Below are 16,502 nucleotides of genomic sequence, written 5' to 3' on the forward strand. Positions count from 1 at the left end.
GTAATGTGATGCAATGCTATCTTTCTAGCTCTCCCTTTTTACTTCCTTTTGGATAAACAGACATATTAGGCAAGCATTTTGGAGCTTTCACCTAAATAACTACAGGTGGTGAGATAAGCTGCACAATATAATTGACCTTTCAGTATATTGTTGCACACACACCATCTATTTAGCAAATGCCCTTGTTATCAACAGCAGCCTTTTAAACTCACCTGAGCTAACAGGTATGTGCGCTGGTTACTCTGCTGCGCTTAAAATTTCTTTTTTGGTTTGCTACAATGCCTTTTCTGAAACGTTGTCTCCTTCTGCTGGAACACTGACTTCTTTCATTTAATGCCTGCAGACTATAAAAGAGAACCCAACCCAAAAAGTTTGGTTGATTAGTCTGTGGCATTCTGTTAAACTGTTGCTTATGGCGGTCTCTGTGAGCTTCTCAGCGACATTCAGCCAGCCAGGTATCCTGCCTGCAGTAGATGGAATGTGGCAATGGAACGCTGGCTGCGCGTGTCATAATAGGCTCTGAGCCTTTATATACCTGTGCACAGCAGCAGCCACCTTCAGTCTGCTGCTGGACAGCCAGCAGCAGCAGCAGCAGGAGAGGTATGTAATCAGGAGCCCTCCTGCTAAGGGTAGACAGCTGCTCGTTCCACCCCACCCCCCGCCTTAATTGGTTCTCCTCCCTTCCAACGGTGTTGAGGCGGGTGGGAACAGCAGGGGGTGAAGGTGCTGTGTTTAAAGAGGTGGAGTTATGCAGATCTAAAACGCGTGGATTGCAGCAGCAGCAAGCCGAAAAGTGCAGGCATGTAAGGGATCTAGAGGTTGACAACATGTCTTCTTAACGGGAGTCCAGGAGCTCATCTCCACAAATGGACTTTTTAGGATCCTTGGGTGGCTCCGTAGTTTGAAACCAATTCTGGTTATCGCTTCTCGGCCTTTTGGCTACGACCAAGTGTTGTTGCTGGAAGACTCCAAAGCCTATCGCATCCTCGGCCTTGAGGCATCGGCAGTTCTACTGTCTTAAGCCTCCTGCTGCTATAGGGGGTGTGCGTGCTGAAGAGAACCAAGAAGGCGATCGACTTATCTGAATATGGCGATGGCGACATCGGCTACTCTCCGTTCTGCTGGAGCTGGCGACTTGAAGATCAAGAACTCTTTCAAGATTGAAGTTGAAGAGCGAGCCCGTGACAAGTTCTCCCTGTCTTTCTTCGTGAGGAAGGTCCTGCTTGAGATCCTGCAGGTGAAAAGGGAGAACATTCTGGCACTTCAAGATGCTCCTGGACGCTTTGTGCTTACCCTGACCTCTGAAGTGGCATCTCAGAATTTTTACCATCAGATCAAGCTGAGACTTCAGGAGGAAGATCTTAAAGGACTGTGTTTTGTGACCCTCTGCCTGGCAGAAGAGAAGTCTGTGGTGGTTCATATGAGCAATCCGCATGTCTCTGAAAAGGATGTGGCTGCGTTTCTGCATAACTATTGCTCTGAGGTCTACTTTTCTCACAAAATCATGAACTCTGAGAGGTTGTGGACCGGAAAATACAAGTTCATCGTGAAGCTGAGAGAAGGTTTGGGAATTGGTGGACTCATTCATCCGCCTCAGAGCTTCCTGATTGGCAGAGAGAGAGGAAGACTCTTCTATCCAGGGATGCCTATCTTCTGCAGAAAATGTATGGACTTTGGGCATTCCTTTGAGAGCTGCAAGGAGGAGAACGCTCTTTGCAAGAAGTGCTATCAAAAAGGACATGTCACTCTGAACTGCCCAAATCAGATGATCTGTAATATCTGCCGTATCCCTGGGCACTCTTTTCGGGATTGTCCGTTGAGAAAAAAGACCTTCAGCTATGCAGATGCAGCTCGGGGGGGAGCCCCTCCGAAGCGGTCCAGTCCTGAAGAACAAACAGACAAATCCAAGGACCCTCCCGGGAACCCTTCTGGGGATCCGCCCAAGGACACTGCTGGGGACCCGCCTGGGGATAGCATTGTTCTCAAGGATTGGTCGGAGAGTCCAGATGGTCATGTGGTGGAGGAGAATCCAGCTGAGTCTGAAGTGGAGATGGGAGAGGAGTCTTCTAAGGAGGCTGGTGGTGAGGAGGAGGAGGAGGAGATTAACATTGACGTGGAGGTTTTGAGGAAAAGGAAAAAGGAGAAGTCGAGTTTGTTTAAGGGAGAGAGCGCCAGCAAAAGACCTGCTGGGCGTTTGAAAATAGTCCTCCCTAATTACTCACCTAAACCGATCATCTCAGTTCCTAAACCTGTAAACCCATCTGATCCGGTGAACATCGAGGAATTCTCAGACACGGACGTTTCTGCGGGTCCCTCTACCCCGGTCGGATTCATGTCAGATACGGACTCAAGCTCTGTTTAAATGATTTATGGCTACACTCAAAATTGCCTCACTAAATGTGAGGAGTTTAAAGGGCTCTGTCAAGAGAGCTGCTTTATTTTCTTACCTGATGACTTTAGATGCTGATATTTTTTTACTTCAAGAATGCGGCATTGACCATGACCCTAACTATAACAAACTAAGGGAAGATTGGGCGAACGGACCTTCCATCTGGTCCGGTGAAAATGGATCGCGTGCTACTGGTGTTGGCGTCCTGTTTAAAAACAAAGACTTTAAGGTTACCTCGTTCACTGAAGTTGAACCTGGACGTGCACTAGTTGTTAATGTGAGTTACTGTGGATCCGAGTTCAAGCTGATTAATGTTTATGCATCTCCGATTAAAGAGGAAAGATCCAGTTTATTAGATATCATCAAACTCTTTATACCTGGTCCTACACCAACTGTGGTTGGCGGTGACTTCAATTGTATCCGGTCTGATGAAAATAGGACATCAGGTACTAGAAGGAAAGACAAAACTGAGATGCAGTTAAAAAATCTAATCGACGATACTTGCCTGAATGATGTCTGGAGAGTAAAGAATACCTCTGAACCAGGATACACTTGGGAGAACAATCTTCTAAAATCAAGAATTGACTTTGTTCTGACATCACCGAGTTTTAAAGTGAATAAAGTGGATCTAACAGGTAACATCTTTTCTGACCACAAAACGTTAATTACTCACTTGGAATTGCCCAGTCTAGAGAAAGGGCGAGGTGTCTGGAAGTTGAACACTCTGCTGCTGGAAGATGAAAGTATAAAAGAGGAATTTTTGAAATTTTATAAAAAAACTACAGGGGAAAAAACATTATTACAAAAGAATTCTAGAATGGTGGGAGTATGTGAAGTCTCAAATTAGACATTTTTTTCTCTTAGCTGGCAAAAGGAAGGCCAGACAGAATCAGAAATGGTTTAAAGACCTGAATACAAAACTGCAAACAGGTTACAAACTCAGAAATGCAGGGATAGATATGGAGGATGTTATTTTACAAGTCAAAGAAGACATTAAAAAAGCAATTGAACAGAAAGGCAAAGAAATAATTTTCAACGCCAAGGTAGAACATATGGAAAAAAATGAAACATGTTCCAGGTTCTTTTTCAAAAAATCTTTAGAACGCAAAGAATTAATTAAAGAACTTGATGGTGAAACAACTAAAGATGGACTGTTGGACAAAGCGCAAACTTTTTATCAAAATCTTTTTAGCGAAAAGAAAATTGACGCTGATTTTTTACCTGATGCTCTTAATTCATTGCAGAATCACCTTGAAAAGCAAGATCAAGAGTTGTTGATTGAAGATATCTGTGAAGAAGAACTGCTAAGTGCAATCAAAAGCTTTTCTAGAGGAAAAACACCGGGTACTGACGGACTACAAATTGAATTTTATCTTACTTTTTGGGAGATTTTAAAAGACGACCTGTTTGAGATTTTTAAAGCTGTCTTTTTATGTGACAAATTGCCTGAATCTTGGAGAAGTGGTGTGGTCACCCTGCTTTTTAAAAAAGGAGATAAGACTAATCTAGAGAACTGGAGACCAATCACGTTACTCAACGTAGATTATAAAATTATGGCAAAAATCATGGTGAACAGAATGAAGAAGGTGATAGAGAAGGTCGTGCATCCTGATCAGGTATGTGGTGTGCCTGGTCGTACAATTGCAGAAAACTTGAATATTATACGGGACGCAATTTGGTATCAGCAAGAGAGGAAGCAAAAGCTAGCTCTTCTGTCCCTTGATTTCCAGAAAGCGTACGACAGAGTCTCTCATAAGTACCTGTATTCTGTGTTAAAGAAAATGAAATTCCCGGATGTTTTTATTAAGCACATTGCACTTTTATATGATGGAAGTTTTAGCAGGATTTTAATTAATGGTTTTTTATCTTCAGAAGTTGTTCTAAAGTCGGGCGTCAAACAAGGATGCCCACTTTCGCCTCTGCTCTTTATCTGCGCAATCGAGCCTCTACTGGCAATGTTGAGGAAAGATAAGATGGTGAAAGGTGTACCCATACCAGGTGGAAATGGACTAAGTACTAAGTCACTGGGGTACATGGATGACATCACGATCCTGTGCGACTCAGAACAATCGCTGAGAAGAGCAGTAAGAACTACTGATTTTTTCTGTTTAGCATCTGCCTTCAAACTGAACTTGGAGAAGAGCGAATGTCTTGGATTCGGTGATTGGTCAGATGCGCAGATTCCTCAACTTAAAATAAGAAGTGATAAGATCAAAATTTTAGGTGTTGTGTTTACAAAAAAGAATGATGGAGAAGAAAGTTGGCAGTTGGTGAAGGAGAAAATGCAAAAGAAGATAAGTTTATGGAAACTCAGAAAATTATCAATGGAAGGTAAAAACTTGATCATTAAGTCTTTGTTGTTGCCGATAATGTTGTTTTTAAGTATGGTGTACCCCCCGAATGAGAACACAGTAAAGTTTCTCCAGAGAAAAATTTTTCTTTTTCTGTGGGGATCAAAAATGGAGAAGGTTCGAAGAGAGACAATGTACAAGCAGCATAAATATGGTGGAAAGAATATCCCAAATATCAAAAAATTTTTGTACCTAAAGTTCTTTAGTTTTTGCTTCAAAATGACCAATCTAAGAACTCATTGGTCTTTCTACTTAAGATATGCAGCTGGAGATATCTTTAGGAAAAGAAAGTGGATAACATTGCCCCCAAATTCTCCTGTCCTAATTACACCGCCAAAACAATATGTCTTACTAGAAAAAACAATTAGACTTTATAACTTACCTGAAGTAGATGTGGAGATGCTGTCAAATTCAAGAAGACTGGCTCTAGAGACAAAGAGAAAAGAAACGATGACAGCAGTGGCAAACTTTACATACACTAAAAGTGGAAGAATTTGGAGAATGACTTATGCACCTTATCTAACAAATGAATATAAAGACTTGGCATGGGCAATAGTGCAAGAATGTGTTCCTGTTAGATTTTTTCAACACAGAAGGGGATTGTGCAATACTGCAAGATGCCCTAGAACAGGCTGTGTTAGAGAGGAAACAGTTTTACACACCTTTTGGAACTGTTTTTATGCCCAAAATGTCTGGAAAGAAGTTGGAAGTCTCTTAAAGTTTGTTACTGGTCTTAAGTTTTTAAATCACGAAGTAGTTTTATATGGAAATTTTACATGTCAATCAAAAGAAAAAGAAAGAGTCATTTGGATAATGATAAATGGAATAAAGAATGCGCTATGGAAAGTCCGAAACATATTGCTTTTTAAAAGAGATTTTATAAGTGAAAGTGAATGCATAAAATTAGCACTAAGTGAAATATATATTTATTACCTGTTAGATCTGAAGAGAATTGGGAAAAAAAGAGCCAAGAGTCTATGGAACTTTCATCTGTGGAACCTTGTAGCATGAACAGATTATAAGGCAAGAGAAATATTAGAAGAGAAATAACAACTGAAATATAAGAACAAAATGAAAAAGAAAAAAATCTGTTCTTATCAGTTTAATATCTGATACGTCCCCTATCTGGGGACCATATATTAAATGGATTTTTAGAACAGGGAGATGGAAAAAGAGCTTGCTCTGTCCACTCCACGCATTGACCTGGTATTGCAGTATCTCCAGGACCGGTGCACCCCTTCTTTAATGCAGTTTCTAAAATCAGAAAGAATTGAATTCAATGTTTTTTGTTCATTTTGCTTGTTTGTCGGATTTGGGGATGGACTCTTTGGCTTTGCTTTTCTTCTCCTCATTGGATTTTTCATGTTCAAAGTTGCAGAAGCCAGATTACAAGCTCATTTTGGTTCAACTTCAGCAACTGTGCATTGCATTGCCATGTAATGTGATGCAATGCTATCTTTCTAGCTCTCCCTTTTTACTTCCTTTTGGATAAACAGACATATTAGGCAAGCATTTTGGAGCTTTCACCTAAATAACTACAGGTGGTGAGATAAGCTGCACAATATAATTGACCTTTCAGTATATTGTTGCACACACACCATCTATTTAGCAAATGCCCTTGTTATCAACAGCAGCCTTTTAAACTCACCTGAGCTAACAGGTATGTGCGCTGGTTACTCTGCTGCGCTTAAAATTTCTTTTTTGGTTTGCTACAATGCCTTTTCTGAAACGTTGTCTCCTTCTGCTGGAACACTGACTTCTTTCATTTAATGCCTGCAGACTATAAAAGAGAACCCAACCCAAAAAGTTTGGTTGATTAGTCTGTGGCATTCTGTTAAACTGTTGCTTATGGCGGTCTCTGTGAGCTTCTCAGCGACATTCAGCCAGCCAGGTATCCTGCCTGCAGTAGATGGAATGTGGCAATGGAACGCTGGCTGCGCGTGTCATAATAGGCTCTGAGCCTTTATATACCTGTGCACAGCAGCAGCCACCTTCAGTCTGCTGCTGGACAGCCAGCAGCAGCAGCAGCAGGAGAGGTATGTAATCAGGAGCCCTCCTGCTAAGGGTAGACAGCTGCTCGTTCCACCCCACCCCCCGCCTTAATTGGTTCTCCTCCCTTCCAACGGTGTTGAGGCGGGTGGGAACAGCAGGGGGTGAAGGTGCTGTGTTTAAAGAGGTGGAGTTATGCAGATCTAAAACGCGTGGATTGCAGCAGCAGCAAGCCGAAAAGTGCAGGCATGTAAGGGATCTAGAGGTTGACAACATGTCTTCTTAACGGGAGTCCAGGAGCTCATCTCCACAAATGGACTTTTCAGGATCCTTGGGTGGCTCCGTAGTTTGAAACCAATTCTGGTTATCGCTTCTCGGCCTTTTGGCTAAGATCAAGTGTAGTATCTGTTCTTATCAGTTTAATATCTGATACGTCCCCTATCTGGGGACCATATATTAAATGGATTTTTAGAACAGGGAGATGGAAAAAGAGCTTGCTCTGTCCACTCCACGCATTGACCTGGTATTGCAGTATCTCCAGGACCGGTGCACCCCTTCTTTAATGCAGTTTCTAAAATCAGAAAGAATTGAATTCAATGTTTTTTGTTCATTTTGCTTGTTTGTCGGATTTGGGGATGGACTCTTTGGCTTTGCTTTTCTTCTCCTCATTGGATTTTTCATGTTCAAAGTTGCAGAAGCCAGATTACAAGCTCATTTTGGTTCAACTTCAGCAACTGTGCATTGCATTGCCATGTAATGTGATGCAATGCTATCTTTCTAGCTCTCCCTTTTTACTTCCTTTTGGATAAACAGACATATTAGGCAAGCATTTTGGAGCTTTCACCTAAATAACTACAGGTGGTGAGATAAGCTGCACAATATAATTGACCTTTCAGTATATTGTTGCACACACACCATCTATTTAGCAAATGCCCTTGTTATCAACAGCAGCCTTTTAAACTCACCTGAGCTAACAGGTATGTGCGCTGGTTACTCTGCTGCGCTTAAAATTTCTTTTTTGGTTTGCTACAATGCCTTTTCTGAAACGTTGTCTCCTTCTGCTGGAACACTGACTTCTTTCATTTAATGCCTGCAGACTATAAAAGAGAACCCAACCCAAAAAGTTTGGTTGATTAGTCTGTGGCATTCTGTTAAACTGTTGCTTATGGCGGTCTCTGTGAGCTTCTCAGCGACATTCAGCCAGCCAGGTATCCTGCCTGCAGTAGATGGAATGTGGCAATGGAACGCTGGCTGCGCGTGTCATAATAGGCTCTGAGCCTTTATATACCTGTGCACAGCAGCAGCCACCTTCAGTCTGCTGCTGGACAGCCAGCAGCAGCAGCAGCAGGAGAGGTATGTAATCAGGAGCCCTCCTGCTAAGGGTAGACAGCTGCTCGTTCCACCCCACCCCCCGCCTTAATTGGTTCTCCTCCCTTCCAACGGTGTTGAGGCGGGTGGGAACAGCAGGGGGTGAAGGTGCTGTGTTTAAAGAGGTGGAGTTATGCAGATCTAAAACGCGTGGATTGCAGCAGCAGCAAGCCGAAAAGTGCAGGCATGTAAGGGATCTAGAGGTTGACAACATGTCTTCTTAACGGGAGTCCAGGAGCTCATCTCCACAAATGGACTTTTCAGGATCCTTGGGTGGCTCCGTAGTTTGAAACCAATTCTGGTTATCGCTTCTCGGCCTTTTGGCTAAGATCAAGTGTAGTATCTGTTCTTATCAGTTTAATATCTGATACGTCCCCTATCTGGGGACCATATATTAAATGGATTTTTAGAACAGGGAGATGGAAAAAGAGCTTGCTCTGTCCACTCCACGCATTGACCTGGTATTGCAGTATCTCCAGGACCGGTGCACCCCTTCTTTAATGCAGTTTCTAAAACCAGAAAGAATTGAATTCAATGTTTTTTGTTCATTTTGCTTGTTTGTCGGATTTTGGGATGGACTCTTTGGCTTTGCTTTTCTTCTCCTCATTGGATTTTTCATGTTCAAAGTTGCAGAAGCCAGATTACAAGCTCATTTTGGTTCAACTTCAGCAACTGTGCATTGCATTGCCATGTAATGTGATGCAATGCTATCTTTCTAGCTCTCCCTTTTTACTTCCTTTTGGATAAACAGACATATTAGGCAAGCATTTTGGAGCTTTCACCTAAATAACTACAGGTGGTGAGATAAGCTGCACAATATAATTGACCTTTCAGTATATTGTTGCACACACACCATCTATTTAGCAAATGCCCTTGTTATCAACAGCAGCCTTTTAAACTCACCTGAGCTAACAGGTATGTGCGCTGGTTACTCTGCTGCGCTTAAAATTTCTTTTTTGGTTTGCTACAATGCCTTTTCTGAAACGTTGTCTCCTTCTGCTGGAACACTGACTTCTTTCATTTAATGCCTGCAGACTATAAAAGAGAACCCAACCCAAAAAGTTTGGTTGATTAGTCTGTGGCATTCTGTTAAACTGTTGCTTATGGCGGTCTCTGTGAGCTTCTCAGCGACATTCAGCCAGCCAGGTATCCTGCCTGCAGTAGATGGAATGTGGCAATGGAACGCTGGCTGCGCGTGTCATAATAGGCTCTGAGCCTTTATATACCTGTGCACAGCAGCAGCCACCTTCAGTCTGCTGCTGGACAGCCAGCAGCAGCAGCAGCAGGAGAGGTATGTAATCAGGAGCCCTCCTGCTAAGGGTAGACAGCTGCTCGTTCCACCCCACCCCCCGCCTTAATTGGTTCTCCTCCCTTCCAACGGTGTTGAGGCGGGTGGGAACAGCAGGGGGTGAAGGTGCTGTGTTTAAAGAGGTGGAGTTATGCAGATCTAAAACGCGTGGATTGCAGCAGCAGCAAGCCGAAAAGTGCAGGCATGTAAGGGATCTAGAGGTTGACAACATGTCTTCTTAACGGGAGTCCAGGAGCTCATCTCCACAAATGGACTTTTCAGGATCCTTGGGTGGCTCCGTAGTTTGAAACCAATTCTGGTTATCGCTTCTCGGCCTTTTGGCTAAGATCAAGTGTAGTATCTGTTCTTATCAGTTTAATATCTGATACGTCCCCTATCTGGGGACCATATATTAAATGGATTTTTAGAACAGGGAGATGGAAAAAGAGCTTGCTCTGTCCACTCCACGCATTGACCTGGTATTGCAGTATCTCCAGGACCGGTGCACCCCTTCTTTAATGCAGTTTCTAAAATCAGAAAGAATTGAATTCAATGTTTTTTGTTCATTTTGCTTGTTTGTCGGATTTGGGGATGGACTCTTTGGCTTTGCTTTTCTTCTCCTCATTGGATTTTTCATGTTCAAAGTTGCAGAAGGCAGATTACAAGCTCATTTTGGTTCAACTTCAGCAACTGTGCATTGCATTGCCATGTAATGTGATGCAATGCTATCTTTCTAGCTCTCCCTTTTTACTTCCTTTTGGATAAACAGACATATTAGACAAGCATTTTGGAGCTTTCACCTAAATAACTACAGGTGGTGAGATAAGCTGCACAATATAATTGACCTTTCAGTATATTGTTGCACACACACCATCTATTTAGCAAATGCCCTTGTTATCAACAGCAGCCTTTTAAACTCACCTGAGCTAACAGGTATGTGCGCTGGTTACTCTGCTGCGCTTAAAATTTCTTTTTTGGTTTGCTACAATGCCTTTTCTGAAACGTTGTCTCCTTCTGCTGGAACACTGACTTCTTTCATTTAATGCCTGCAGACTATAAAAGAGAACCCAACCCAAAAAGTTTGGTTGATTAGTCTGTGGCATTCTGTTAAACTGTTGCTTATGGCGGTCTCTGTGAGCTTCTCAGCGACATTCAGCCAGCCAGGTATCCTGCCTGCAGTAGATGGAATGTGGCAATGGAACGCTGGCTGCGCGTGTCATAATAGGCTCTGAGCCTTTATATACCTGTGCACAGCAGCAGCCACCTTCAGTCTGCTGCTGGACAGCCAGCAGCAGCAGCAGCAGGAGAGGTATGTAATCAGGAGCCCTCCTGCTAAGGGTAGACAGCTGCTCGTTCCACCCCACCCCCCGCCTTAATTGGTTCTCCTCCCTTCCAACGGTGTTGAGGCGGGTGGGAACAGCAGGGGGTGAAGGTGCTGTGTTTAAAGAGGTGGAGTTATGCAGATCTAAAACGCGTGGATTGCAGCAGCAGCAAGCCGAAAAGTGCAGGCATGTAAGGGATCTAGAGGTTGACAACATGTCTTCTTAACGGGAGTCCAGGAGCTCATCTCCACAAATGGACTTTTCAGGATCCTTGGGTGGCTCCGTAGTTTGAAACCAATTCTGGTTATCGCTTCTCGGCCTTTTGGCTAAGATCAAGTGTAGTATCTGTTCTTATCAGTTTAATATCTGATACGTCCCCTATCTGGGGACCATATATTAAATGGATTTTTAGAACAGGGAGATGGAAAAAGAGCTTGCTCTGTCCACTCCACGCATTGACCTGGTATTGCAGTATCTCCAGGACCGGTGCACCCCTTCTTTAATGCAGTTTCTAAAATCAGAAAGAATTGAATTCAATGTTTTTTGTTCATTTTGCTTGTTTGTCGGATTTGGGGATGGACTCTTTGGCTTTGCTTTTCTTCTCCTCATTGGATTTTTCATGTTCAAAGTTGCAGAAGCCAGATTACAAGCTCATTTTGGTTCAACTTCAGCAACTGTGCATTGCATTGCCATGTAATGTGATTCAATGCTATCTTTCTAGCTCTCCCTTTTTACTTCCTTTTGGATAAACAGACATATTAGGCAAGCATTTTGGAGCTTTCACCTAAATAACTACAGGTGGTGAGATAAGCTGCACAATATAATTGACCTTTCAGTATATTGTTGCACACACACCATCTATTTAGCAAATGCCCTTGTTATCAACAGCAGCCTTTTAAACTCACCTGAGCTAACAGGTATGTGCGCTGGTTACTCTGCTGCGCTTAAAATTTCTTTTTTGGTTTGCTACAATGCCTTTTCTGAAATGTTGTCTCCTTCTGCTGGAACACTGACTTCTTTCATTTAATGCCTGCAGACTATAAAAGAGAACCCAACCCAAAAAGTTTGGTTGATTAGTCTGTGGCATTCTGTTAAACTGTTGCTTATGGCGGTCTCTGTGAGCTTCTCAGCGACATTCAGCCAGCCAGGTATCCTGCCTGCAGTAGATGGAATGTGGCAATGGAACGCTGGCTGCGCGTGTCATAATAGGCTCTGAGCCTTTATATACCTGTGCACAGCAGCAGCCACCTTCAGTCTGCTGCTGGACAGCCAGCAGCAGTAGCAGCAGGAGAGGTATGTAATCAGGAGCCCTCCTGCTAAGGGTAGACAGCTGCTCGTTCCACCCCACCCCCCGCCTTAATTGGTTCTCCTCCCTTCCAACGGTGTTGAGGCGGGTGGGAACAGCAGGGGGTGAAGGTGCTGTGTTTAAAGAGGTGGAGTTATGCAGATCTAAAACGCGTGGATTGCAGCAGCAGCAAGCCGAAAAGTGCAGGCATGTAAGGGATCTAGAGGTTGACAACATGTCTTCTTAACGGGAGTCCAGGAGCTCATCTCCACAAATGGACTTTTCAGGATCCTTGGGTGGCTCCGTAGTTTGAAACTAATTCTGGTTATCGCTTCTCGGCCTTTTGGCTAAGATCAAGTGTAGTATCTGTTCTTATCAGTTTAATATCTGATACGTCCCCTATCTGGGGACCATATATTAAATGGATTTTTAGAACAGGGAGATGGAAAAAGAGCTTGCTCTGTCCACTCCACGCATTGACCTGGTATTGCAGTATCTCCAGGACCGGTGCACCCCTTCTTTAATGCAGTTTCTAAAATCAGAAAGAATTGAATTCAATGTTTTTTGTTCATTTTGCTTGTTTGTCGGATTTGGGGATGGACTCTTTGGCTTTGCTTTTCTTCTCCTCATTGGATTTTTCATGTTCAAAGTTGCAGAAGCCAGATTACAAGCTCATTTTGGTTCAACTTCAGCAACTGTGCATTGCATTGCCATGTAATGTGATGCAATGCTATCTTTCTAGCTCTCCCTTTTTACTTCCTTTTGGATAAACAGACATATTAGGCAAGCATTTTGGAGCTTTCACCTAAATAACTACAGGTGGTGAGATAAGCTGCACAATATAATTGACCTTTCAGTATATTGTTGCACACACACCATCTATTTAGCAAATGCCCTTGTTATCAACAGCAGCCTTTTAAACTCACCTGAGCTAACAGGTATGTGCGCTGGTTACTCTGCTGCGCTTAAAATTTCTTTTTTGGTTTGCTACAATGCCTTTTCTGAAACGTTGTCTCCTTCTGCTGGAACACTGACTTCTTTCATTTAATGCCTGCAGACTATAAAAGAGAACCCAACCCAAAAAGTTTGGTTGATTAGTCTGTGGCATTCTGTTAAACTGATGCTTATGGCGGTCTCTGTGAGCTTCTCAGCGACATTCAGCCAGCCAGGTATCCTGCCTGCAGTAGATGGAATGTGGCAATGGAACGCTGGCTGCGCGTGTCATAATAGGCTCTGAGCCTTTATATACCTGTGCACAGCAGCAGCCACCTTCAGTCTGCTGCTGGACAGCCAGCAGCAGCAGCAGCAGGAGAGGTATGTAATCAGGAGCCCTCCTGCTAAGGGTAGACAGCTGCTCGTTCCACCCCACCCCCCGCCTTAATTGGTTCTCCTCCCTTCCAACGGTGTTGAGGCGGGTGGGAACAGCAGGGGGTGAAGGTGCTGTGTTTAAAGAGGTGGAGTTATGCAGATCTAAAACGCGTGGATTGCAGCAGCAGCAAGCCGAAAAGTGCAGGCATGTAAGGGATCTAGAGGTTGACAACATGTCTTCTTAACGGGAGTCCAGGAGCTCATCTCCACAAATGGACTTTTCAGGATCCTTGGGTGGCTCCGTAGTTTGAAACCAATTCTGGTTATCGCTTCTCGGCCTTTTGGCTAAGATCAAGTGTAGTATCTTTCGAAAAGGCGGTTTTGGATGTTGGCCGCCCTAGTAGATTGATACATTATGCACACTGGGGTTTAGGCGCTTGTTAGTACGCCAGGTGGCTAATATAGTCATCTGGTGGAAAGCATGGCCCCCCAGGATCGACGCCATTGGGCCGGGAAAGATCGAAAGCCCGAAGTGTGAAGTGCCCCAGGAGTGGTGACACTGGGGTGCCTTAACTCACTGGGATTGGGAACCCCACTTGAGTTCATGGCACATTTGCACAAGCACTTCAAATTTTCTTTCTTCGCACACACCCTTATTCCGGGCCTTCTGGCCTTAGGATGGGGAATTTTTCAATTCCCGGTCGAAGGTCCGGGCAGTATTATACTGTGAAACCTTCACTATTTATTTAATTTCTTTGTCACTGTGTGTCCACTTATTCACGTGTGTCACGTCCTACTAGGATTTTGTCGGGATGCGGTTCCCTTATGGGTTCCTCTCTTGGCAGGTCTAGGGGGGGAGTGTGTGGCCATCAGGTTCCGCTCCCCCCTGAACCCCCCTGGCTCTCCTCTTTCGGGAGGAAAGCGTTGTTGGCTCCCCTCTTCCGGGAGGGGAGCACAGTCTTTGGCTCCCAGTGCCTTGCTCGGGTGAGAACTCGGGCAGGTGCTGGGGGTAAGATTGGGTCGCCTCTGGCTTCGGCTGGAGGTGGCTTTTTGTCCCTGTTCCTCGCTGTGGCCTTTTGGCTCGGAGGGACGGGGAATGGTTTGGGGGACCCTTCTCCTTTTGGAGAGGGTTTCAAGAAGACCAGCATCCTAGTGCACTTTTTTTGTGGCACTTGTCACTTTTTTAAGCGCACTCGGGTTTTGTACACGAATTCGGGCTTTCGAAAAAAAAAAAAAAAAATCTGTTCTTATCAGTTTAATATCTGATACGTCCCCTATCTGGGGACCATATATTAAATGGATTTTTAGAACAGGGAGATGGAAAAAGAGCTTGCTCTGTCCACTCCACGCATTGACCTGGTATTGCAGTATCTCCAGGACCGGTGCACCCCTTCTTTAATGCAGTTTCTAAAATCAGAAAGAATTGAATTCAATGTTTTTTGTTCATTTTGCTTGTTTGTCGGATTTGGGGATGGACTCTTTGGCTTTGCTTTTCTTCTCCTCATTGGATTTTTCATGTTCAAAGTTGCAGAAGGCAGATTACAAGCTCATTTTGGTTCAACTTCAGCAACTGTGCATTGCATTGCCATGTAATGTGATGCAATGCTATCTTTCTAGCTCTCCCTTTTTACTTCCTTTTGGATAAACAGACATATTATTCAAGCATTTTGGAGCTTTCACCTAAATAACTACAGGTGGTGAGATAAGCTGCACAATATAATTGACCTTTCAGTATATTGTTGCACACACACCATCTATTTAGCAAATGCCCTTGTTATCAACAGCAGCCTTTTAAACTCACCTGAGCTAACAGGTATGTGCGCTGGTTACTCTGCTGCGCTTAAAATTTCTTTTTTGGTTTGCTACAATGCCTTTTCTGAAACGTTGTCTCCTTCTGCTGGAACACTGACTTCTTTCATTTAATGCCTGCAGACTATAAAAGAGAACCCAACCCAAAAAGTTTGGTTGATTAGTCTGTGGCATTCTGTTAAACTGTTGCTTATGGCGGTCTCTGTGAGCTTCTCAGCGACATTCAGCCAGCCAGGTATCCTGCCTGCAGTAGATGGAATGTGGCAATGGAACGCTGGCTGCGCGTGTCATAATAGGCTCTGAGCCTTTATATACCTGTGCACAGCAGCAGCCACCTTCAGTCTGCTGCTGGACAGCCAGCAGCAGCAGCAGCAGGAGAGGTATGTAATCAGGAGCCCTCCTGCTAAGGGTAGACAGCTGCTCGTTCCACCCCACCCCCCGCCTTAATTGGTTCTCCTCCCTTCCAACGGTGTTGAGGCGGGTGGGAACAGCAGGGGGTGAAGGTGCTGTGTTTAAAGAGGTGGAGTTATGCAGATCTAAAACGCGTGGATTGCAGCAGCAGCAAGCCGAAAAGTGCAGGCATGTAAGGGATCTAGAGGTTGACAACATGTCTTCTTAACGGGAGTCCAGGAGCTCATCTCCACAAATGGACTTTTCAGGATCCTTGGGTGGCTCCGTAGTTTGAAACCAATTCTGGTTATCGCTTCTCGGCCTTTTGGCTAAGATCAAGTGTAGTATCTGTTCTTATCAGTTTAATATCTGATACGTCCCCTATCTGGGGACCATATATTAAATGGATTTTTAGAACAGGGAGATGGAAAAAGAGCTTGCTCTGTCCACTCCACGCATTGACCTGGTATTGCAGTATCTCCAGGACCGGTGCACCCCTTCTTTAATGCAGTTTCTAAAATCAGAAAGAATTGAATTCAATGTTTTTTGTTCATTTTGCTTGTTTGTCGGATTTGGGGATGGACTCTTTGGCTTTGCTTTTCTTCTCCTCATTGGATTTTTCATGTTCAAAGTTGCAGAAGCCAGATTACAAGCTCATTTTGGTTCAACTTCAGCAACTGTGCATTGCATTGCCATGTAATGTGATGCAATGCTATCTTTCTAGCTCTCCCTTTTTACTTCCTTTTGGATAAACAGACATATTAGGCAAGCATTTTGGAGCTTTCACCTAAATAACTACAGGTGGTGAGATAAGCTGCACAATATAATTGACCTTTCAGTATATTGTTGCACACACACCATCTATTTAGCAAATGCCCTTGTTATCAACAGCAGCCTTTTAAACTCACCTGAGCTAACAGGTATGTGCGCTGGTTACTCTGCTGCGCTTAAAATTTCTTTTTTGGTTTGCTACAATGCCTTTTCTGAAACGTTGTCTCCTTCT

At 43.8% G+C, this 16,502-nt stretch overlaps 8 non-coding genes and 1 pseudogene across 8 annotated transcripts; all 9 read left to right on the forward strand.

The window, feature by feature from the left end:
* The first annotated feature begins 5,798 nt into the window (after positions 1–5,798).
* LOC141231447 (U2 spliceosomal RNA) lies at positions 5,799–5,980 on the forward strand. Its single transcript, XR_012297842.1, has one exon. It is a non-coding gene; the product is annotated as a U2 spliceosomal RNA (small nuclear RNA).
* Positions 5,981–7,095: 1,115 nt separating this feature from the next.
* LOC141231051 (U2 spliceosomal RNA) lies at positions 7,096–7,286 on the forward strand. Its single transcript, XR_012297466.1, has one exon. It is a non-coding gene; the product is annotated as a U2 spliceosomal RNA (small nuclear RNA).
* A 1,115-nt stretch (positions 7,287–8,401) lies between these two features.
* Positions 8,402–8,592, forward strand: LOC141231053 (U2 spliceosomal RNA). The gene has a single exon (XR_012297467.1). It is a non-coding gene; the product is annotated as a U2 spliceosomal RNA (small nuclear RNA).
* A 1,115-nt stretch (positions 8,593–9,707) lies between these two features.
* On the forward strand, positions 9,708–9,898 carry LOC141231054 (U2 spliceosomal RNA). Its single transcript, XR_012297468.1, has one exon. It is a non-coding gene; the product is annotated as a U2 spliceosomal RNA (small nuclear RNA).
* A 1,115-nt stretch (positions 9,899–11,013) lies between these two features.
* LOC141231055 (U2 spliceosomal RNA) lies at positions 11,014–11,204 on the forward strand. Its single transcript, XR_012297469.1, has one exon. It is a non-coding gene; the product is annotated as a U2 spliceosomal RNA (small nuclear RNA).
* Positions 11,205–12,319: 1,115 nt separating this feature from the next.
* On the forward strand, positions 12,320–12,510 carry LOC141231056 (U2 spliceosomal RNA). Its single transcript, XR_012297470.1, has one exon. It is a non-coding gene; the product is annotated as a U2 spliceosomal RNA (small nuclear RNA).
* Positions 12,511–13,625: 1,115 nt separating this feature from the next.
* Positions 13,626–13,717, forward strand: LOC141230962 (U2 spliceosomal RNA; annotated as a pseudogene).
* A 794-nt stretch (positions 13,718–14,511) lies between these two features.
* LOC141231457 (U2 spliceosomal RNA) lies at positions 14,512–14,693 on the forward strand. The gene has a single exon (XR_012297848.1). It is a non-coding gene; the product is annotated as a U2 spliceosomal RNA (small nuclear RNA).
* A 1,115-nt stretch (positions 14,694–15,808) lies between these two features.
* LOC141231057 (U2 spliceosomal RNA) lies at positions 15,809–15,999 on the forward strand. Its single transcript, XR_012297472.1, has one exon. It is a non-coding gene; the product is annotated as a U2 spliceosomal RNA (small nuclear RNA).
* Positions 16,000–16,502: the final 503 nt, after the last annotated feature.

Source organism: Phyllobates terribilis, unplaced genomic scaffold, assembly GCF_046119375.1.
Source record: "Phyllobates terribilis strain yellow unplaced genomic scaffold, ASM4611937v1 Scaffold_505__1_contigs__length_1300667, whole genome shotgun sequence".
NCBI classification, from domain to species: domain Eukaryota; kingdom Metazoa; phylum Chordata; class Amphibia; order Anura; family Dendrobatidae; genus Phyllobates; species Phyllobates terribilis.